Genomic DNA, 12,926 nt, shown 5'->3' with positions numbered 1-12,926 from the left:
GACAAAATAAAAAGAACGGGGGGGGGGGGCTTGAAAATCAGGCAGCAACAGCAGTGACAAAAGTCCAGCCTAATCACACCGTCCTGGCAAGCTCCTTCCAGCCGCTCAAATAATTGACTTCAAAACAAAAAGGAAACATTTCCATAGGCCCAGGGAGCATTAAGCTTTCCCCAGGATACTGAGAAATGTAATAAAAATATACTGCCTTGTCAAAAGCCCGGGTCATTATGTCCAAGCAATACAGAAAAGAGTGAACTACAAACTATTACTCATTACCATTTTTTGATGTTTATTTATTCTCCTAGGCACTTCAGTGAAGGAAAACTGAAGTTCCCAGTAACTAACTGAGAAGCAGCAGAAGCAGCAGAAAGCTCTTACAGTTCCAGTTTTCCTCACTGGCAGTTTCCAGTTCTCCTAGTGCCCCTGATGGGCAGGCCTAATCCTCAGTCCGTTCTGGTATATTTTCAAACTGCATTTTCTGCAGATATTTCTGTTAGGAAGGATTTCTGAACTTAATGCATTTTGTTCACACCTGAGTCCTTGAGGATGTTCAACTTTTTAAAAGATTGGAGTTAAAAAACTGACTTGTTACATCAGTTTTATTTGCAATGGTGCAGTTCCTCTGAATTACCTCAGGGTGCATTCATGTGCAGAATTCATTTAAATGTTTTTCATACGATGACCCCGGTACTCACACTGCACACACTGACAGCGTTCTTGCTACATCCGTCTCATGTGAGTTTAGGAGTCCTTGTCCTTTAGCGGCCTGCTTAAGCCCTCTGCTGGACACTTGCTTTGTGGCTCAGATATTAACAAGGATACCTCAGCCAAGTCTGTAATCTGCAAGTTTTTTTACATCTTGTCTTTCTGTCTGCAAGGACTAAAAGAGACCTTGCCCATCTTTTGAATAATATTCATTACATTTCCATGTGGTGAACTCTCGGCCATCTGTACGCAGCATGCCCGTGCCATAAGCAGCTTGGGTCCAGCCACAGCTTCAGATGACATTCAGGAGAGGGGTGACACTAGTCCTGCCTCGCTGTGGGCACTGCGGCATCTGTGCTGCCCTCCCCAGGGCTCCAGCACCTCCTGGCACCAAAGGATGGGCACCTCAGGGAGGTGATTCATCCTGCCCCTCCTAAGCAGGTAGAGGCAATTTGGCCCTACTGGGGTTTGTGATTTAGATAAGCCATGAAGAATGCCTTGGTGTCCAGCTGGGCTCATGAGCACTAGCTCGGTGTTAGTTATGCTGGAATTGGAGTGGATCCTACAAAGACAACATCGTATCTCTGTGCCGTAGTGCCTTTGAGTTTGGGGAGGTGATACCAGCTCTGCTACAGGGCAGCACAAAGTCAGGCAAAGTGGTTTAGCCAATAAACCAAATATTTATTTCCATGGCTAGGACTGTGTGAGTAGCCTTTTCCCAAGGGTGCACAAGCAAGTTGTAGTACAGCATAGCTGCAAAGTCCCAGCCCGCTGCTCCAGGTGCTGAGCTGCTTCTGTACCAGCAGCCAATAATAAAAAGTGGAAGACAGATTTTGAGCCTCTGAATCTGCCAGAGTAGTGATGTTGTTTGCTACAGGCCCAACTCCAAGGGTAGGAAGACTGGAGGAACTTTTCCATGTTTATTTTTTGCTTTTATCAGTAATGTGTTGCCTAGAGAAGATGAAGCTGAACTATTTATTGAGCTCTTATAATTGCTGTAATTTTAAAAATTAACAAGACCGTCCTGAGAAGAGTTCTCTTTGTGAATCAAAATAAGTGATTAAATATAGAGTGTAATGACATGATATGCCTTCCCAGAACCTCTGGTGATCTGGATGAAACGAAACTATATTGTTATCTGTTAAAATAACAGGATAATCTGCAATCTTCTTTTCTAGACTGTAGGTTAAATGTCAAAGTACAGAACCCTGGGGTGTTTAATTTCCTGCTCTGATCAAAAATAACCATACAGTCCTGTCCTATGCATCCTATCTTTTCATTGTGCAGGTCACAACAAAATTCCATCTCTTACTTCAGAGCCGTGAAGTTTGTAATAAGCCCTCTAAATATTCAAATAAATTCAAGACAGTTCCTTTTTGCATACTATTGCAGACCAAGGCAGACTTTTCTGATTCAGAAGCCAAGCCAAAGATCTGTTATGACAGCTAAATGCCTGCTAGATATTTTGCGGCATCTTCCAGCGTGCCTCATAAAGATGCAAAATTATCTCTTTGTGGGAATCAACTGCAAAATGAATAGTTTCATAAATGACTTAGAAAAAGCTACTGATAATTAGAGTTCTGCGGAATGGTTCTGCCCCTGTCAAAATCGAGTAGAGCTTTGTCCTTGATTCAGCAGGAGTGAGATCAGTCCTAGCATGGGACAGTCTGCTTCAAAAGCCACCTGAAATTGTACGTGCAGGTGGGTATACATGGAGAACAGACAGGCTGTTTCCCCAGGACTTGGAGAAACCCAGGCTGGTGAAGATACCAGCCGTGGTGGCAGTTTGCAGGGGAGACAACTGCCTGTCTGCTGTGTGCCTGGCCCAGGTGAGGCCAGGGTTTCTCAAACAGGCTGTGCTGGCTGTGCCCAGGAGGCTGGTCAGCAGGGCACGACAAAGGGAGTGGGACAGAGGTGGTTTGCGTTCAAAAGCTCCATTTCAAGGAGGAAAAAAGATGCCATAATAAATGCTGCTTGATGTAACTCATCGGGATGGCCTCAGGTACTCAGGTATGCATCTCATAGTGGGATGAAACCAAATAATAGAAATTATTTCTTATGAAATAAACTACGCTATGGTTGTCGAAGGGAGACATACCCAGCTGTTTCTGGACTTCAGTCAATTAATTAACTGATGTGTTGATGTTAAAAGGAGATTCTGTCTTGGTTAAACTTCTGCCTGAGCTGCTCATTCATCGCAGGATTTCTTGTTCCTTTAAACAAAGTATATGATTGGTATCATCCAAAACACATTTTTTGACAGTCAAAGCAGAAGTCAAAGCAGAAGTTCCTGAGGAAGCTCTGCTTGCCTCCTGCAGACCTGAGAGATGCCAAGTGTACTGGAAATCTTTGGAGAATTTAGTTGCCAAACTCCACCGAATGTGGATGAACAGAGCTTTGCAGTGAGACAAATTTAGGCACCTTCAAGTACAAGGAGTGCTAGGCTCAAACATGGACCCTTAGACCCACAAGCTCTCCTTCTCCCCATTTTCCTCTCTGCAGCTCTCCTCTCTGAAGCCCAGAGCCGGGCCTCAAGTCCTGCCCATGAACACTGAGCCATTAATGCATCTCAGGTAAGTGCTTGTGAAAGAGTGACGGACTGCGAAGAACCTGTGTTTTCATCTTTTTTTGTCCTTGAACTATCACTGTTTTCAACATTCAAGGTATACATTCAAGAGATTGCCTAGGTTATAAAACAATCTTTCTACTTTTGAAAATTCAAACAGAAATTTAAAATGTCAATATTTAGAATCGCTGTGTGTCTTTTCCTTTTATGAGCAGTCTTTTTGGCAAGTACACTATTAATCCATTTGGTTATTCTACCACGTGTATTGTTTTGTTCAGTTGCATTAAAATTCTATGAAATATGCAATATTCTCCTGTTAATTCACATAATTACAGTTTGAAATAGCATGTTTTGCTATTTCAGCTACAATATGAAGAGTGCACCATTCATTGGCAAAGCTTTGTTTTCCTGGGCTCCTTAATAAGTCATTGTAAAACTTCAAGCCCTGCAAAGATGCGTCCACAAATACATTAAAATTCCTTCCAGAAGAGCACAAAAAGAGCACAGAAATTGTTATGTTGATGGTTGTAATGGGGGAGGGAACAGAGCAAGGGAGAAGATGGCCAAAGCAAATAAATCACTATTTTGGAAATCTGCAGGAAAAGGCCATGCGTGTGAATATAAAACAAGAGTTTAACCTCTTAAAGTCAGGAGGGGAGGGCCAGTGACCCCTGTTGGTACTGCTGCTTCCATGGGTGCTGAGAGCTCCAGATGGTGCTCAGTCAGGGCCCCCCAAGTCCAAACTCAGGAAATAAAACTTGCCAGCCGACATCACTTGTAAGCTTTTAGCCCAGCTCCACATTAACCCAAGGGGAATTTAAAACACAACATAAACATGTGTTTAAACAAAGCTAGAAGAAAGCTTGTTGTCCTGTCTCCTGGTTTAATTAAATGTATTTTATATGAAAAGCATAGCTTACAAATGCAAGCTATGTGGTTTCTCTGGCAGCACTGCAGCTCTAAGTAAATACACTATAGTATTATTTTGTTTGCTTTCTTCCCTAATTAAGTTTTAAAAGTTTCCTCAGCACTCTGTGTGGCTGCTGCAGTTTTGGCAGCAGTACTGTGGCAAAGGGGACTGGGAGGAACATGTGTTCTCTTTCCTCCCTCTCTCCACCAAGTAAAACAACCTCAACTGAAAATCCCGTATCTTTTGGAGCGATCTGCACTCCAGGGGTGAAGCAGGAGCCCTGTCACACAAGCATGAGAGCCCGTGCTCTCCCGCTGCGAGAAGCCCGCATCGGCAAGGGGCGGTGCACGGGGCTACGCTGTGCCGTACGCTTAGCAGCAGAAATGAGAGCTGAGATGCCAAATTGGAATCCAAACATGCGTTTTGTTGCACTTCGAGGGTGTTTGGATTTGTCACTTTACTTCAGCATGAAAGCAAGGGTTCAGATGTGAACTTCCTTAGAGGGTGTGGGTTTTCAGCTTCAAGGCTTTCTTATAAAAAGCTCTTAGCATTAGCTTATAAAATGCTCTTAGCATCCAAAGAATCCCAATCATTGTCTGCTGTTTAAAATGAAAAATGCATAACCCAACAGCACTCAGCATTTGGGCATAAACAATATGCTATTGGCAAAACATTTCTCTTATCTCAGACTCTTCCTAGCCCTTTGATTGTGCTCTGCATGCATCCAGTTTGTGCAGGGCAATGTCACCTGCATTGGCCAAGTTCTGGAGTACTTACCTGACGTTGTAGTGAAACACTTCACCTTTGATTTAAAACACTGGATGGGCATTTCTTGTCTCTGTCCTGTTCCTAATATTGTAAACAAGCAAGAAAACAAATCCAGCATGAAACACTACTGTTGATGTCTATTTCTTGTTCTCTAACCTAAAAGTCAGCACCACGCTGCAGACTGAGGGGTTTCACAATGGCCATTCACCCCGTTTTTATTACTTGCTGGATCAGGTAATATTTGGAGATTAATTTCTAGGATTTTCCTTTGTGGCTTGTTGATTTAACATCAGGTATTAATGGCTGAGATTCAGGAGGGAGCTGTAGGATACCACATAAAAAAAAACACAGCTTTAGCATAAATAGTCAGGGTTCCTTGAACCTGTTTCATGTAACAGCATTATCACTGTTCATCAGTTCCTCCCTCCGCCCCCCTCCCAAATCACCCGAAGGCAGGATTGGTAGTGATCAAAAGACATGCTACATTTCTTGCTATTGAAATGATCACATCTGTGAAATATGGATTTTAATAATGACTTTATTGCTGTTTGCTTTGTGAGTTACGGCTTTGCGCTTCTCCTAAACCAAAACAAAAGTTATTTACAAGGTGCCACAGGAGCAGCTTTTGGGCTGAGAAACAAGGTAGTAATCACAAACTCCCCACTGTTTTGTGAAAGTGCTATGTGCTTTCTACTTCTCTGAGATTTTATTTTACTCTGAGGGGCTGAATGTTGGTTTCTTCTTGTATGCTATGGAGCAGCTCTAGGTGCTACAGAAAGAACAAAGCCCTTCAACTGCAAAAGCAAGGACAGAAAAAAAAATGGTTGACTGTTTCAGACTAACATGTTAGGTGGTAAGACATGGTCACGGTCTCTTCAAAAGGAAAAATGTGGAGACTTTCCATCAATGGGGGAAAGCAGCTACAAAGTGTCACAGCATCCTTCATTCTCCTGATCCACTTGTTGATAGATAACAACTATAACATTTTTCCAGGAATTCATGGAATAGAGAAAAATGATGTATATATTTGCAAACCCTTGACAATGAACCTTCCAAGCAGTGTTTTATGGTGCAATGATGTGCTGCTGCAATTTTTGCTGAAAATGGCATTCTGTAGACTGCCAGTTTTTCTGCGAGCACTGAAATTCAAACATTTGCCTGGGTCATGCTGGGAAATCAGAGAATGCCATCCAGGTCTAGGGTACAGTCTGTGGTTCACATGTCAGGTCATTTAAGAAATGGATATCCAGAATGAAGCCCACCTTGAAAAATATTCCAGAATTCTTACTGTGTTCAAGGGATCCTTTTTCATTTTTTTTTAATGCATGGAGGAACACAAATACCATGAGCTGTACTGGAGGGGATCAGTATTTCAGAAATTCTTTAAAAGGAGAGGAATTGTATCCTTTCTGTTGTTCAGTTTCACATATCAAATGGTGCTCCTCACAGCTTCCAGAGGGCTTTGCTCTGACTCATTTACTGTCTTCCTGCATTCTGTTTTCAAAGTTATGCCCTGGGAGCAAAGCTGCTCATTTAAGAGCTGGATTTCAAAGTTCACTAAAATCCACAGGCATCTCCAACATGTTTTGAAAATTGTTATACCTCATCAGAGCCTGGGGAAAAATTATCCATGCAAGTCTGAAGTCCTTTGGTTTAGCAGGTCTTTGGATAATACCCGTTCTTTTCAGCCTTCGTGGGAAGGACTGCATTTAATATGCAAGTTGCTCTGAAATCCACTGGGATACGATTGTCCTGAAAACTCAGTCATGGCAATGGCTGCAGGACAGTTCGCGACGCAAATTTGGGGTCATTCCTCCCTCCCTGTGGAACTGCTTATAGCAACGTTTTATTGTTGTTGTTCCTATTTTCCATCAACAGCTTAGAGAAATATGAAGCTCTGAATCCCATGAAATATATATATTTATATGAAATACATATACATGATGGTCTGATCCTGAGCTCAGCTCTTCCACTTACCAAACTGCAGTTCCAGGCAGTTTAGAAGTACTTAATGCTACTAATTGATTGGAAAAAAAGTGTAAAGCAAAGCCCAGATTTGCTTTTGTGATTCTAGTACAAAAATCCCTTTTCTTGCTGCCCAAAAGTTCTGTAGATTCCTCTCAGCTATTGCCTGTATGATCCATGTGCTGTCATGCAAGCAAAAGAGGTATGCCATGAACCGCTAGTGTGTGCCTATATGTGCATACACCTATTTTTATATATATGCATACACGTATACATACACCCCCACACCCCTCCAAGCACACACACGTTTGCCCCCACCCCCACACACACACACACATGAATGCATGTAAAACTGTTGTGTTATTGGAGTGGTCCGAAGTAACGCCCCGAAACCATATTTCCCTGTTCTACTTTGTAATCAGATTTTTCTAAGGTTTGTAATTTGGTGATTTTTTTATTATTATTATTATTTCTTTCTGGTAACTCATGCCAGTAGTTCCCACAATATAAACTGTACCCTGTACTTGTATACTCGACACTCACCGAGTGCTTTACATGCCTGCATTTCAAAATGCGCCTTCAGCTACATCAGGATTGCCTGCCGGTCCTACATCCCCGTTCAACGGATGGGAAACTTGAGAAACTGAGACGTACTGCACACCCATCATCCAGTAAGACAGTGGCAGAGACAGGACAATAACTTCAGGCGTTCCTGGTTCTCAGTTCAGTGCTCTAGCCAATGGCTCATATTGTTTTTGAGGTTTTTGCATGACTTTGTATTAATCCGCACTGTGTCAGTGTGATGGCTTTTTATTAAAAACTTTTCGGACAATACCTTGTCATTGCGTGGTAAGTTACCCAAGAGACCGGAGTAAAGTATAAGTAAAATCTATGTACAGACACTCTCGAGGTTCTTCCAACAAAGAGAGCACGTAGTTATTGAGGTTTGAAGTCTTAACCCTAAAATGAACTGGAAGAAGTTCCAGCAGCAGAGCTGCGAATGCCCCAGCAGCAAAAAGACTTGAAAGCTGCTGATTGTCTCTGACTGACACTGAGTAACAGAAATATGTCTTAAGGCAAGATTAAAATGTTCATTACAGCGGGGAAATAAAGCAGCATTACAAAAAAATGAGGTTTCCCTCTTACACTCTAGCAGTTACAAACTATACTTCTGCATCTTTAATAGCAGCTTGCAAAGGCTCTATAGCAAGTCATTTAGTTTCTGTAAGTAAAAGCCCTGTCCTAGTCTTCTTATTGGCATTTACTCCTATGCCACCCACATTGAACTCCAAATCTGGATCCAAGGATTGCTGAGCTGTGAACGCTGTATTTGTATAATTCTTTCAGTAACCACCCATTTAACCTCAGAAGAGTCAAAGAGAACTAAAGATATGCTGAAACAGTCAAAAGCCATTTGAACACCACCTACCGGGAGATGCTTACAGGTCTGAGGATATTTTACATGCATCGTATTCCTTTCTCTGGTTGGTCTTTTCAGGGTGGAGGAAGACGACAAAGGGTCAAAGATGGTTGTTTGTGGTCGGTCATTTAGCAAAAAAGCTTTGTTTTCCGTCCGTTTCAACTCCAGACAGTGGTAAATCACATCTCGGCACTGCGCCACGCTGCAGGACCAGAGGAAGACAGCTGAGCATTGCCACAGGGTGAAAAAGCATGTTTAAGGACTAAAAGCTGCTAAGAATAATTAGCATGGCTGTGCTGTTTACCCATTCCACAGTTTGTTCAGTCACTACCTAGTAATCTTCCCTTCCTTGGCGGGTAAGTGTCTCCGTTTTGCCTGCTTGCTGAAGAAAATGAAGACATTTACCCAGGGCCAAGGAGAGGTCAGTTGCAAAAGCAGAGCTCTCAGTTCCCATGGTTTGTCTGCCCAAGAGGAGTTTTGTCTTCAGTCTTCCCAGAAGTTGCTGTAAGGCTGGAAAGAAGATGTTCATCGCTTCTGCTGGCTGAATTCAGTGCCCTAAAGGCTCTGTGCTCCTGGAATGTGGGTTCTTCCAGGGTGTCTCAAAGTGGGCACCCAAAGGTGAAGAACCGAAACTTGCCCATAAAATATCTCCAGGGGGAGACTGCAGCTCTGCGCATGCAGAGCTCTCTGACGCAGCTGTGCACGTGTGTGAAGAAAATACTTATTTATACAGCCACATCTGCAAGCAGACCTCCATACTGAATACAACATAAAACAAATAATAATGTAAAGGTCCCTTCCCCCCTCTAACTACCCATAGCATCATCTGGCACACCTGAGGACAAATGTTCTTCCATCTGTATTTTTAACCAGGGTGCTTAGCCCTTCCACCTTATTTTCTGAGAATTCATGAACATTTTTTGAGTATTAATCTACTTTTCCATATTTCATCATTCTCACAACACAGACACAACATAGATAAGAAATGAATTTCTCATCATTTTCTCACCCTACTCCCATGCACTAGCATAAGGCTGCATTGTCTGAGATGCACTGGCATAGAGGAAGATGTTTATTTGTAATAAAGAGACGCCAAAATCCCCTCTGTCCACTGAAAATGATAAACATAGACATATCTCCACAAGTCTTTGGTTTGTGAAAAAACTGTGTTTACGATTACTATCTTTAGCTCCCAGCTTGACGTCACAGCATCCCTTTAAACAAATAACCCAGGCACTGCAATGCATCTCGGAGGGAGAGCGAAAGTTACCACTGACTGGCCTCTTGCTGGTCAAGAGATTCAGCGGACTTATTTGTTTGTTTAGATGGAAAAAAAAAAAAAAAAAAAAAAAAAAAACTTCCGTTTCCCAGTACATGGGAAATAGAAGTGGAGGTCAAACACTGGAAGGCAATAATCAGGTGGACCTCAGATATACACCCACCTGCAAAAGTAAAAGGCAAAAGCCATCTTAAGGTTTGTGTTATCACCAACCCGGGACACAAGTGTCATGTTTTCAGGCCACATCTTGGTTACTGCAGCAAGAAAATCAGTGACATGCATGAACACTTACGGAGGGCATGGGTGCCGTGGTAGCTTAGGACAACAGGACAGAAATCTGCATCTGATTTATTGTTTTATTCCTTATTAGGTGTCACTGTGCTTAACATGAAAGTTCACCAACCATAATAGCTCTGTTTAAAGAACTTACACATATCAGAAAATATGGAAAACATTTTCTTGCTCTTGATTTTTTTCTCTGAATACAATATCCCCATTCAGAACCAAAACCCAGGATAGCATATTCAGACAAGCAGCCTAGCAGATACACGCATTCCTGTTTCATCCTGCATCCTGAATACTGCTTGTCAGGGACCAAATGCCACTGAAATTGTCTGAGGAGGAAATTCAGCCCTCAGCTGTCCCATTACAAGCAGCCCAGCATCCCCTGCAGGGGATGTCTAATTCTGATGCACAGAAGGATAAATATGCTGTGTATGGTCTGGTAAGAACTTTCTGTAATATCTGAAATGTCAGATTTCTTTTTTCTTTTTCTTTTTTTATTTATTTTATCATTGATTTCTTTCTTATTGCTCTGAGGGATACCAAATCTTTATAACAACAGACTAGACTACTTACACCTTATCATTTTTTTCTTTTCTGAATTTTGTCTTTTCTTCTTCTGTTTTCTCTTTCACACCCCCTTGTATTTTCTTCCACACTCCCTCCTCTTTTCTTTCCCTTTTTTTTTTTCCTTCTTGAAAACAGCACTGTGAAAAGCCCATTGTTGAGCAGTAGGGTTGTGACATTAGTGTCAGTTCCCTACCCCTTTGCTCACATTCCCTTTTTCGCTCTGTAAGGGATGTAAGTGAGAGAATAACATACAAAATTGTACAGAGCTTTAAACTTGCCTTTATCAAAAATGGAGCATACAAGGTGATGCTCCATTTTGAGCCTGTTCTTGACTCCTGGTGAAATCTACATGTGACTGTCCTCCAGTCATTCTGCATTAGGGTGGCTGCTTTTAATGCAGAGCTTTATAACAGCCCATTGCTCATCTTTGCTGACCTTGCTCCAGGGTACAATATTTGGCCATTTTTTGGACAGCTCAGATTTTCTTCTCACCACCCAGCTTCCTTCCTGCACAGTATGCTCCTCTTCTGGATGCTATGCTGATACCGTCGCTGTGTCACATTTCCACCCTAGTGCCGCTCACTGAGTAAATTGGCGCAGCCTACCAGTTTTAGAAAGCAAATATGATGATTTTCTAAGGTGCTGGTTCTGCTAAACTGCATCATCTTGGTGAGGCAACAGAACTAAAATTATAGGAGCAGAGCTGATGGAAGACAAGGGATTTCAAAATAATACACTTTGAACATACAAAGTGTGAGCTGGTGGGAAATCTGTTCTCTCTCTATCATTAGCATTCACGTTTTCAGAAACAGACATGTTTTGGTTGCCTCCTTTATTTATTTTAATAACATTATTTGCAAGAGAAACACCTTACTGCTGGAGAACCATATGTTTGTGGTATATTATGTATAATTTTCTGCACAAGACTTACAAAGATTGCATCATGGTAAGGGAAAAACACAGTAATAGCAGTGCGGTGCAGAAACCAGGACTGTGTCATTTGGGGATATCAAAGACCTGTGCTTGCACGTATCTCTCGGTTCAAGAGCAGAGGAGGAGGTGCATGTGTGCATTTTGGACGTTCTTGGTGGATTTCTGGTGGTTACACCCAATGTAAGTTGCTTTAACTCCTTTTTTCATCTAACAGCCAATTCCAAAGACAATAGAGAAACCTTGCACCATCTGAGGATTTGGCCAATGTTCCGTTTGTTTGGTGGTTGTTGTTTTTAAATAACAGTAAACAAACAATGCATGAGTAAAATACCTTGTATTTTATGTCTTGCAGAGTTTCCATTGTTTTACTTGGAGTATCTACAGATGTTCTTCTGATTTATTATCCTGCCTCCCAGAGTGATGACATCCCCTTTCCTCGCCGAGGCCAATCTGCACAGATTGTTTTGTAAACCTCATGCAAGCACTCCTACAGCCATCCGAAGTGGCCAGCAGATGTCATTGTGTTTCCACCGCAAGAGCACGTCTGGCATATTCGTCTGGCTGCAAATGCGTGTCCAGTCCTGCAAACAATGCTGATGACTATTTAGGACTTTTTCTACCCCGAGGCAAAATATTTGTTAAAGATGCTTAGCCAGAAAAGAGTGAAAATTAAGTTCAAGCATTTGATAGCTGTGACTAACTAGCCAGAACACCCTTGGTCTCAGCCAAGATAGTGCCAATGGCGTTATACAAACACAGCTTTCTCAGCAGGACACAAATCATTGTTAAAAGGATATGACAAAAGATGCCAGCAGAGGAGGGCAGAAATTATGTCTCCTGGATGAGCCAGCTTCTTTAAGTGATCAGCTTTCTTTGCTGTGGGGAATCTGCTCTTCAGTATTTGAAGAGTTGGGATTGAGGAGTTACACTTCAAAACTTCAGACTTTCTGAGTGTAAAGAAAAGTCACTGCAGCCTGTTATTTTTCAGCTGTTTCATCCTGGACTACATTAACAGCTTTCTAATTTGCATGATATAATAATATTTGTGATGTAATTAGAAAGTTCCATCCGAGGTCAAAATATGGTAGCAATCGAGTCTCTCTTGGCATCCGTCCCAGAGGTAGGGTTTCCCGGAAAGTCTGACATATTTGGTATCAGCAAAAGCTCATGAGACACCATTTTAGGTTCTATTTTTAACCACCTTTTCACAAACTTAATTAATTTAAACTGCCTTTGATATCTACAAAGCTACAGTCTCAATTACAGAATCTCATTTTTCCAGTTACAGAACAAGGCCAAGATGAACGGAGAGTGAAGTCAGCTCGCGGCATGGTGCCTGAAACAATATGGAGGGCCTGGATCCTCGCTGGTGGCAACCAGCAACGTGCCACCGGTCCTGGTGACATGGGACACCCGTGAGAGCTTCAGCGGAGAGCTGGCCTTTGGCAGCATGTTCCAAGTCCCTGAGGCCAGCCTCTAAGGGAGTGAAGTCAATGGAAATCTTGTGCTTGCTGGCAGCGGGCTGCGG

The sequence above is a fragment of the Oxyura jamaicensis genome, chromosome 2, assembly GCF_011077185.1.
Source record: "Oxyura jamaicensis isolate SHBP4307 breed ruddy duck chromosome 2, BPBGC_Ojam_1.0, whole genome shotgun sequence".
In the NCBI taxonomy this organism is placed as follows: domain Eukaryota; kingdom Metazoa; phylum Chordata; class Aves; order Anseriformes; family Anatidae; genus Oxyura; species Oxyura jamaicensis.
This window is presented reverse-complemented; position numbering follows the sequence as displayed.